Consider the following 12,248-nt stretch of genomic DNA (forward strand, 5'->3'; position numbering starts at 1 on the left):
AAAGTTAGAGGGGGATCTCTGTCTCCAGAAAGAGTGAGGGATAAAGGAGAAGTGGCTGTGGTTAGAAGTGTGATTGGTGACTCTGGAAGTGGTGCAGGCTGGGTCAGGTCTAGGGACAAAATGGAGTTCAAGGAGCAAGAGGTCAAGGCCCTGGGAAGACTGTCCACGCTGAAGCCAAGTCCACTCAGATAATGGGTGTTGGAAGTGGAGATGAAGGCTCTGAACTGGGTGTCAGAGTGTCCACTTAATTTCTGAAATATGGTGGCGAGCAGATGACAGGGAGGGAATGAGCAGAGCCTCCAATGAGCCTGTCCATGGCTGCAAACATCGCACAGGCCCACCTTCAACATGGAGGCTAGTAGAGGAGAACCAAGATGGCGGCATAGGTAAACACCAGAGTTTGCTGCCTCGAGCAACCACTTCAAAAATACAACTAAAAGACGGAACGGACATCACCCAGAACCACAGGAAGGCTGGCTGAGTGGAAATTCTACAACTAGAAGGAAAGAGAAAAGCATACCGAGACTCAGAGGAGGCGCAGTGCGGAAGTAAAATACTAAGGTACAGAGGCGCACACAGAGCAGGCTGGCGGCTGAGGGCGCAGTTGTCGTTTTCAATCGGGAGGGAGTCTCAGGCTCTGAGCTCCAGTTCCAGGTGAGTCTCTGGGGACCCAGACTCATACGGGAGAAGCAGGACTGTCTGGCATCGGTCGGAACTCGAGGGAAGCTTTCGGAGGGGCTTGCAGCATTGCCGAGACACTGAGAAGTGGAGCCTCTGAGAGTAGCCATAACTGCTAGCCCCGCCCTGTTGGTCCCGTGGGACCCGCCCCGCCCAAGCCCTGGAGGGAGGCTTTTGCTGGATAGCCTAAGGCAGAGGCTAGATTAGCACCTCCCTAGAGATCCAGGAGCCAGTGTACCCAGAGGTCAGAGTGGGACCATCCAGTTTGCAGCTCCATGGAAACATAAAGGACACACTCACAGGGCAGACTCAGTGAGCACCAAAGCCCCATTGAAGCAAGTCTTGCCCCAGAGGGGTGTCTCCAGTACAGAAGTTCTCCCACTGCAGACACAGCTGATTCTCACAGCCAATTGGCGTGGAGGTCAATTCCTCCCAGTGATACCTACAACAATCAAGGCTTAACTACAAGACTGTGCACAAAGACCACAAGGGGGTGCACCAAGAGTGTCCTCCTCAGGTAATTGGGGAGGCTAAACCACTGGGCCCTAGAGGACACTTAGCATAGAAAACCACTTTATCAATACAGGGAAGCATAAAAAATGCGGAGACAAAGAAACAGGACACAAATGACAGAAATGGAGGAAAACAAACTACAGGATACAGAGTTCAAAACCACACTTTTAAGGTTTTTCAAGAATTTTCTAGAAACTGCTGATAAACTTAATGAGACCTACAAGAAATCTAATGAGACCCTCGAGGTTGTGATAAAGGACCAACTAGAAATTAAGCATACACTGACTGAAATAAAGAATATTATACAGAATCCCAACAGCAGACCAGAGGAGCGCAAGGATCAAGTCAAAGATTTGAAATATGAAGAAGCAAAAAACACCCAACTGGAAAAGCAAAATGAAAAAAAGAATCCAAAAACATGAAGATAGTGTAAGGAGCCTCTGGGACAGCTTCAAGCGTACCAACATCCGAATTATAGGGTGCCAGAAGAAGAGAGAGAGCAAGATATTGAAAACCTATTTGAAGAAATAATGACAGAAAACTTCCCCTACCTGGTGAAAGAAATAGACTTACAAGTCCAGGAAGCAAAGAGAACCCCAAACGAAAGGAATCCAAAGAGGACCACACCAAGACACATCATAATTAAAATGCCAAGAGCAAAAGACAAAGAGAGAGTCTTAAAAGCAGCAAGAGAAAGAAACTCAGTTACCTACAAGGGAGTACCCACACGACTGTCAGCTGATTTCTCAACAGAAACCATGCAGGCCAGAAGGGAGTGACAAGAAATATTCAAAGTGATGAATGCCAAGAACCTACAACCAAGATTACTTTATCCAGCAAAGCTATCATTCAGAATTGAAGGTCAGATAAAGAGCTTCACAGATAAGGAAAAGCTAAAGGAGTTCACCACCACAAAACCAGTATTAAATGAAATGCTGAAAGGTATCCTTTAAGAAGAGGAAGAAGAAAAAGGTAAAGATACAAATTATGAACAACAAATACACATCTATCAACAAGTGAATCTGAAAATCAAGTGAATAATCTGATGAACAGAATGAACTGGTGATTATAATAGAATCAGGGGCATAGAAAGGGAGTGAACTGGCTATTCTTGGGGGGGGGGGGAAGGTGTGAGGGGGATGCGGGAAGAGACTGGACAAAAATCGTGCACCTATGGATGAGGACAGTGGGTTGGGAGTGAGGGAGGAGGGTGGGGTGGGAACTGGGTGGAGGGGAGTTATGGGGGGAAAAAAGAACAACTGTAATAATCTGAACAATAAAGATTTAATTAATAATAAAAAAACAAAAAACATGGAGGCTAGTGGGATGTGGAAGAATATAAAGAGCCACACCTTGGCTTTAAGGAGTCTTTGAGGAAGAGGCTGTAGGTTGAAAGAACAGGACTTGAGAAAGCTTCCTAAAGAATTAATGTAGGGAAATGAGGGGTGGGGTAGGGGTTTTGATCAGAGGATGACAAGCAACTATAGGGTGCTGGTTCAGAAAATAGAGATTACCATGGGACAAAACAAGGGGATTTAAGCCTCTAGTGCCAGGAGGAGGATGGCCTTGGCTTTACAAGACTGGGCCGGGGATCCTTGGATAGGACTACGGGGCCAAGCATTTCTCACCACATGCCTAACCAAGTAAACTTTGTGCATCCTCCTCATGTATTATTCCCCCGACACAAAACAGACAGAAATATAAATTCCTAAGGCTTTAATGAACGTAACTACATTTCTACTGCAGGGGAGGAACACATAAATTTTAAAGTAATAAGAGAATTGTACCCCCTCAATTTCACTTTAAATACTCAAAAAATTCACATACCACTTTTGCCTATTAATGATATTTATTTCCATTTCTATAAATTAAGAACAAACACACCGAGCAAATGCTGTTGCAGAAGCCAATGCTGAGGAGTGTTAAGACCATTCAAATCAGAATTGTAACAGGAATGCAAGAAACAGGGTTTCTCAAAAAACACTATAGCTGCTTGAGTTAGGTTGACTGCTTAAAAAAAATGTAAAAAAGCTGAAAGAAAAAAGATAAAAATATTACAATATCGTCTAAAAATAAAGTCTATATTCAAGTTAATGAAAATACAGTTAAATTTCACTGTTAAAAAAATAAAACACCCTGGCCAGTGTGGCTCAGTTGGTTGGAGCGTTGTCCTGTACACCAGAAGGTGGTGGGTTCAATTCTCAATCAGGACACATACCTAGGTTTCGAGTTAGATCCTGGTCAGGGAGCATGAGGGAGGCAGCCGATAGATGTTTCTCGCCCTCCCTCCGTCCCTCCCCATCCCCATAACCAATTTTTAAAAATTATGAAATAAACACATAAAACAAAACTAGATTTAGCCTTTCTAGTTTAGTGACATTTTAAATCTGGTTAAAATAGAAATGATCCTGGGTATCTCTCAATAAAGCCATTAATTGTTTTCTGAGACTAGGTTAGAAGTATGAACACCACCAGCAAAACAAACGATTTAGACCAGGGGTGGGCAAACTTTTTGACTCGAGGGTCACAATGGGTTCTTAAACTGGACCGGAGGGCCGGAACAAAAGCATGGATGGAGTGTTTGTGTGAACTAATATAAATTCAAAGTAAACATCATTACATAAAAGGGTACGGTCTTCTTTTTTTTTAGTTTTATTCATTTCAAGCGGGCTGTAGTTTGCCCACGGCTGATTTAGACCCACACACTTTGCATATGTATACCAGGAAATATGCAGATACATGAATTTGTGGCACTGTTTTATGAGAACGACAACAAAAATCCCAAACCTGGAATCAACCCCACATTCCACTGACAGAATTGTCCAATAAAAATTGTGGGAGAGTCACAATGGACCACACACACAGTGCTTCAACCTCAGATCTATATTTCAACATGAATTGTAGAAAGAGTTCTTAGTGAAAAATGTGACAGAAGAATCAGAGTATGATACCACTCTTATATGTAAGATTTAAAAGAAAAAAACAGTTCTTCTATGAGGGGAAAGAAGGCTAGCAATCCCCTAGATAAAGAAGGGAAGACACTGTAAATGACCATATAATAGATTTGGTTAAGGCACTGGCCACCATGGTTTTCCTGTGCTTATGCTCAGAAAATTCAAAACCCAAAACACCATATTTATTAGATATATACACTCTTGTGGGTGAAATGATGTGATGGCTGAGATCTCTCACCTGGGTCACTAGCAAGTCTCTTCACTGGTCTGTCACCAGTCTCACCTCCTCCAACCCATCCCCCACATTCTGCCCAGGTTAATTTCTAAAACACAAACAGCTATTCATTCTATAAAATGAATAGACTCCATGACCACCTTATATACTCTCCCACACCCATGCCCACCCCTAAGTAGTGTCCATCAAATAGAACTGCTTGCTCCATGTCAGTTTACCAACTCTGTAAGGAAAGGGTGTTATATTTACTAGAGGTTAGAATGCTAAACTCTGTGCCAATAGGGGCTTTAATACTTTGTCTCACTGAACACTTACTGGTACAATAACCTTATTATCTGTATGGTACTATCTACTTCTTACAAATGAGGAAACTCTGGCTCAGAGATATTAAATAATTTGCCCAAAGACACTCTACTAATACGTGGTAGGGATTCAGACCCAGACCCAGTATTTGGGTTCTAAAGCTGTGTTCTTTCCATCAACCACTCCCCACCGCAAGCTGTTTCCACAGAAGGTGATGGTGTGCTACCTTACTGTAAAAGGTGTTAGCTACCAAGACTTCCTCTTGAATTTGCAATTACAACAAAGACATTCGAAAGATTCAGGACATGACTATTTAATGACAAATCCTAATGACTGCAAATCAACAGGACAACAAAGAGCCAGCAAATTCATGAACTGGAAGTTTATTTATACTTACATTCCCAAACTATGTAAAACTTTCTACTTCATTTGAATATTCATTAATTAGTATTTGAATGATACTTATTTTTAAATTTCATTTAAAATATTTTTATTGATTTCAAAGAAGGGAGAGGGAGAGAGACAGAAACATCAATGATGAGAAAGGATTGGCTGCCTCCTGTACATCCCCCCAGTGGGGATTGAGCCCACAACCTGAGCATGTGCCCTGACTAGGAATCAAACTGTGACCTCCTGGTTCATAGGTCAACATTCAACCACTGAGCCACACCAGTTGGGCAAATTTCATTCTTTTAATCAAGAAGGAATCTAAACTTAAAAACCCTGTATATGGAGCCCACTTGGTTGTGCTTCAATAATGAGGGTTCGTTCTATTGCACATCTACCAGGCTACCTTTGATAAGCCTATGGGACTTCATTATGAAAATTCAAGGCTTGCAGAACTTATACTTACTTGTAACATTTAAATATATCATTCCATCCCTATACAAAAGAGATTCATTATAATTAAGTTCAAGCAATTACAGGTGGCAAGTATAAAAAATTCCAATTAATATCTTAACAGATGGCTTTCCAGAGATAAGAGCTGAGTTTGTCTCTACTTAAAATCATTCAAAATCTTTAAATCCATGTCTATAAAGTAAGAGGAGCAACAGAAACATGTGCTCAAATTGGAAATGGGTTCTGCTATTTCTCAAACAACCAAGCCAGATTCCAAAGACCTGAATGTATCAGAATTATTCAATTTGCTTTGTTTATATCTTTTCTCAAAGTTAATAATTAAACATTTGGGGTATTAAAAGACCACCTTCAGTTAACATAAATTTATCGCATGACCCATCAATTCCATTACGACATGTCTACCTTTCCAAACAAAACATATGTCCACCCAAATATGTGCATAGCACCATATTTATAATAGCCCAAAGTGGAACCCAAATGTCCACTAGTGGGTGAATAGATTAGCAAAATGTCACAGTCCTACAAAAGAATACTATCTGGCCCTGGCTGGTTTGGTTCAGTGGATAGAGCGCCAGCCTGCGGACTGAAGGGTCCCGGGTTCGATTCCGGTCAGGGGCACATGCCCGAGTTGTGGGCTTGAGGGTGGGGGGTGTGCAAGAGGCAGCCGATCAATGATTCTCTCTCATCATTGATGTTTCTATCTCTACCTCTCTCTTTCCCTCTGAAATCAATAAAAATAATTTTTTTAAAAAAATACTATTTGACAATGAAAAATGAAGTAATGCCCTAGCTGGTGTGGCTCGGTTGGTTGCAGGTTCAATTCTGTCTGGGCACATACCCAGGTTGTGGGTTCGATCCCTGGTCGGGGCACGTAAAAGACAACCAATCAATGTTCTCTCTAACATGGATATCTATCTCTCTCCCCCGCCCCTTCCCCTCTCTAAGAATCAATAAGCATGGCCTCGGGTGAGAATTAAAAAAAAGAAAGAAAAATTAAGTAATGACACATGCTACAGCATAGATGACCCTCCAAAACATTACACTAGTGATAGCCAGATGCAAAGACCACATATTACATGATTCCATTTATCATATGAAGTCCACAGAGCAGGCAAACTACAGAGACAGGAAGTAGATTAGTGCTTGGCTGGAATGGAAATGGAGAGTGACTACAAACAGGCAAAAGGATCTTCTGTGATTGATGGAAATGTTCTGGAACTGAACTTTGATGGCTGCAGAACTCTAACTTAACTAAAAATCACTAAATTATACATTTAATAAAACTAGCTAATTTTACTGTATGTGAATTATACACCAATAAAGCTGTTAAGAAAAAAAAAAAACAGCTTTAAAGCATGCTAGCTATAAACATTTATGGGTCAAATTCAGGTCATTCACAGAAAGACATGTATCTCTACAAAATAACTAGGTTCTGCATACTGAGGGGGCCTTAGCACGAAAGGCTGTTGTATCAAGTATTCTGCTGGACAGAAACTTTCAGAGCTGCTATTTAAGATGTTACTGATAGAGGGGGGCTCATACTCTACTGCAACATATATAAGCAAGTGACAATGTAATTTAGAAGATTTAGCTGAAGCTACTAGAGCTGTCAGGTGGCATACAGGATTTACTGCCATATTAAAGGTACAGACAAAAACTGCAATACAAGCTCATAGGGTCTGAGAGAAATCATTCCAGGCCACAAAGATCAAGAAAGCTTTAGGAACATTTGTCTGAGAGCTCTGTGGAATTGGGATGACTGGGACCTGAGAGCAATGAAATTAACTGGGAGGTTATTAGGGTTGAGATACAGGCTCAACCTAAATGCCCAACAATGGGAAAGGAAGGCCAGATGCTTAAAACCAAACCCAGTAGGAATTATGGTGAGTGGATGGGATATGAGTGGCATGGGTAAGGAACAGATTAAGGATGACAAGGGCTCTCTCTCAAACTTATACTTTCAAACCTCCAGAAATTTATCTCTGGGTTCCAGAATTTCAGACAGTACATTAAAAATTCAAACAACTTAACGATTGCTGGTGGGAATGCTCAATGACACAGCAGTAACTGGGTTGTATCTAAGGACATTACAGATGCATTTACCCTTTCACCGAGCAATCTCACTTCCAGAAGTCTCTCCCCCAAAAATAAACTGGCCCAAAACCACATGTAATAAACTCAAGTTGAATCACTGCAAAGACTGGAAGTCAACCCAAAACCCATCAAGAGAGATAGAAGGACTAAATTATGCGTATCCACAAAATGAAGCATTGTGCAGTTAAAAAAAGATGACCTCTTCTTACTGATAATAATACAGTGATTTCTTAGTGGAAACATTAACTGAAAAAAGCAAGGTTCTGTGTGTGTGTGTGTGTGTGTGTGTGTGTGTGTATGCGCGTGCACTGCTGGTGCTGAAGTGGGTAAACCCTAACACATAGGTATAGCTACATGTTTTGCTTTTTAAAAAGCACAAAATGGGAGGATAAACTATAAATTAAAAATGGTTACATACCTAAGGGGAGGAAGAAACAGGGTTAGATAAGCTGGGTTCAAGTGAGACTCCAGTGGGGGCCCAGGGACAGAATTCAGGGAATTGTGAATATAGATGGGGAAAAATTCCATCTTGTTTTTCACTAACCTCTCATTGAAAGAACAATCCCTCCAATCATGAGTGAAGGTAACAGAGCACAGGAGTCTTAGCAGCACCTGACTTTGCCACCACGAAATCACAGATATCTGCACTACTCCATGACGGCTATTACCAGTATCATTTATGCTCAGCAATATGTCGAAAGTACAGACAGTATAAAACCCACTCTAGATCTGAAGTAGGTAATATGTTAAATGCGTTAACTTGTAATTCTCAGAGGTGGACATGTTTGCTCTACTTTATTTGACATCTTTTATGGTTATAAAAAAACAAATATTACACTATAAAAGTATTTGTGAGCCCTGGTTGGTTTAGCTCAATGGACAGAGCATCTGCCTGGGGACTGAGGGGTTTCTGGGTTCGATTCCAGTCAAGGGCACATGCCAAGACTGCAGGCTTGATCCCAGTGGGGGGCATACCGGAGGCAGCTGATCATTGATGTTTCCCTCTCTCTCCCTCCCTCTCTGAAATCAATAAAAATCTATTAAAAAAAAAGTATTTGTGAGCCATATTTAGTCAATAGTATCTCAAACAATTAACTGTACCCTCTGCTTTAGGTAACACCTGGCAATACTGTGATAGTAAATAATACCAGCTCACAAGTAAAATTTCATGGGCAGTTCTAGGTTAAATGATGATCATCCAGACATTCCTAAATCTGTCCATATAAAACCTTTATATCACTAAATTGAACAATCTTTAAAAATTCTCAGGCTAGCAAAACCCCATGGGGAAAGGGCGTTAAAAGAGAACCCCAAAGAGAAAGGTGATATTTTAAAGAGAATTTCTCTTAAACAAGTTATGTGAAGAAGCCTAAATCTAGAGGGAAGATGAAGAGCTTAAATTAATTGCTATTAATGAAACTAAAGACTTTATGTAAATTTCACCAATGCTTTTCTAGGATCTCACATAGTTATTTCTCCTTAGTCTCTTGCAGTCTTTTTATTTTTCCCCATCACCTTTTATCCCCCTACTAGAGGCCCGGTGCATGAAATTCATGCATGGTGTGGTCCCTAGGCCTGGCCAGCGATCTAAGTGCAAGTGTCTGGCGTGGAAGGGCAGGTCCCAGCTGACCTCTGGGCCCTGTTCCCCTGCGTGTACCCCCCTCCACCTGAGTCATCAGGCCCCTGCCTGGCTTCCTTGGTGCCTGGGAGCCGGGTGGCGAGCCTGCTCCCCGCTGGCCTACGGGGTGATCGGGTGCCACCCGCTCACCTGCTCCACCATCCCGCTCTCGTTGGGGCCCATTGGGGCTTAATATCCAAAATATATAAAGAATTTATACAACTCAACACCAAAATAAAACACAATCCAATTAAAACCGGGCAAATGACCTGAATAGCAGTTCTCCAAAGAGGACGTACAGATGGCCAATAGACATATAAAGAGCTTAATTTTAGATAGGGTAAATGTGAAGTGATTAAAACAAAACACCAAAATGAAAATGTCCAAGCAGGCAATTTAGAACTCTAGCCCAAAGAAAAATCACACCTCAAGTAATGCATAAAAAGGTAAAAAATTGTTGGCAGCAATGCAAATAAAATTCTCAAAGTATAAAGAAAGAATTTAATAGAGATGAGGACTGAAGTTTACATTTAAGGGACACAAGAAAATGAGTTCCCACCTCCCATCAAAGAGAGAAAGAGAGAGAGAGAGAGACAGAGACAGACACTAGAGACAGAAACAAAGGTAGGAGCACCAGGAGGCCAGAAAACAGAAGCCAGAGGAGAGTAGTTTTATGAACGTTCCAGTCCCTGACAGTGTCCAAGTTTTGCAATAAATCGTAAATGAAAGAGAAGGTTTATTATGAAAAAGTCACTGCCAGGAGATAGTGGCCTTGGAGAATGTGTCTCCAACAGAGTGGATGCCAGGTTGTACCCCTGTAGAAACGGCCCACTCAAACAGTGTGAGAAGATGCTCCATTGGTCACTGATGGAAACCAATAGGAAACTGGCGTCTGTGTCACAGGAGGATTCCAGACTGGCTAGGGAAATATGGTGACTTATCATCCCCATTTGCCATTTTACAATGAAAAAGACTTAAGTGAGTCTTTTATGAGTGAGACTTAAGTTTCCTTTTAAGTTCTAAAACTAGTAGATTACAATCATAATTATTATAAGCTTATAATGGAAGCATGACAACTATCATGCTTCAACTTCCAAAATAAACCTTATTCAAGAATAATATGCCACCGATAATTATTTACAGTAACAATCTCATATGAAACTTTTGTGCATCCAGAAGAGCTTTGAAATTAGTACTTACACTAAATAAATTAATATAGCTGCCTTCCACTGGAGATCAATCTTTGTCCTTCTAATTATATAATACAGAAACATGCTATTCTAACTCATTCCCCTAAGCACATGCATATTTATAGTTATGAGAAATTTCAGATGTCATTAAGCATAGAATTTTGTTCTATGAACATCTTAGTATTAGGAAACTGTTTTCATTATCTTAGATTTGGTACTTGAACAATTCATAGAAAAGGGTCATTTTAAAATCCTAAAATCCACGTACAAGCACTCAAAGCCTTAAATATTGTTTAATTCATAACTGACTCTTTAAAATAAATACCGTGTGCGTGTGTGTCTGTGTGTGTGTATGTATATACTAGTATATATTATTTCAAAGAGGAAGGAAAAGGAGAGACAGAAACATCAATGATGAGAGAGAATCATTGATCTGCTGCCTCCTGCACGCCCTACACAGGGGACTGAGTCAGCAACCCGGGCATGTGCCCTGATTGGGAATGGAACCGTGACCTCCTGGTTCATAGGCTGACGCTCAATCACTGAGCCATGCCAGCTGGGACATAAGTGATTTTTAATTTAGTCAGCATATAAATTCTTTGTTTTAATTACCATGTGACTTTCAAGTAGGGTATCAAGCATCACTAATATACATTGCTTTCAAAACTCAAAAACTTGCAGATGACCATGGGCACTTAGTATTTAACAGGTGCTATAGATAGTTTATCCACATAAACTACTTTTAACTGCTAAGGACCAAATTTCAAGTCTTAGTTTCAGCACAATTTTATGAACACGTTTTTCAATGATCTAGCTTGCACATATTTTATTACAAAGCATTTTCATTCATGTTAAAACAAGGAAAAGTGATAGTAGATTTGATCCTGATTATCTACACTATGAATGTTTTTCAAATTGAGAACTGCAATCCATGTGGACCATAACAGTAACTCAGTAAATGGCAATGGAACATTTCAAACAGTGAAACAGAAAGAATAGAGCTCACAGAACATAAAGTAAGTGTTCTTCAGTGCATCTTTGATTTCAGTTATGTTTGTGAGTGTTTGGGGTCATTCTAAGGGCCCAAAGAAACACATTCACAGATATAAAAAACAAGTGGGTGTTTTTTTCCCCTCCAGAGATGCTAGTGATGCAGGAACATCCTAAGGCCACTGAGGGCGGAAATCTAGGCCTTTAGCTGGGGAGGCACAATCACATGTTACATGCAGGCGGCAAGTCCCGCCTTCTGCTGGCGAGGTACAGCCAGGAGGGCTGCTCACAAAGGCAGCATTATCCTGCTACAAATGCTGGAACTCTTAAATGAAATGAGCTTCAACTCACAGGTCCCAAAATTCATTTCCAACTTGCCCACGTGCGTGGTGAAGTCTGTACATACCAGTAGATGGTGAGTGCTGAGCCTCGAAATAATATCTGCTAAGATTTGGAAAGCTACCACATCTCTAGGGAACAAGGTTATTCACACAATCCAGGTTTTCAAGCCTTTTCACTCCACTAACACAAATAAATAAACCCTAAGTTCAAAAACTCCAATCAGCAATTTTCCCTACCTAATTGACCTTTCAAAGACACTTCCCATTTCCCTACCAATTGGTTTAAAAAGGATATTGTCCTCCTCCCACTATGCTCCTTTTCTGATTTGGAGCATTTATATTTTGATTTGATTTGAATACAATTTACCAGTACTCTCCCTATTGAAGGTACCTAGGGTAATCAAGTGGTGTCCTCTTTTAGGTGGATGGACAACAGTCCTGACTACTCAGGGTAACAACGAGCTTGCTGCC

The 12,248-nt window shown here is 40.8% G+C and overlaps 1 protein-coding gene and 1 pseudogene across 4 annotated transcripts in view; one reads left to right on the forward strand and one right to left on the reverse strand.

Moving 5' to 3' along the window:
* Nucleotides 1-12,248, reverse strand: part of CUL1 (cullin 1) — a 100,949-nt gene that overhangs the window by 75,027 nt on the left and 13,674 nt on the right. The window lies entirely within an intron of this gene.
* LOC118666702 lies at nucleotides 4,178-4,286 on the forward strand (annotated as a pseudogene).

This window comes from Myotis myotis, unplaced genomic scaffold (assembly GCF_014108235.1).
Source record: "Myotis myotis isolate mMyoMyo1 unplaced genomic scaffold, mMyoMyo1.p scaffold_m19_p_11, whole genome shotgun sequence".
Taxonomy (NCBI): domain Eukaryota; kingdom Metazoa; phylum Chordata; class Mammalia; order Chiroptera; family Vespertilionidae; genus Myotis; species Myotis myotis.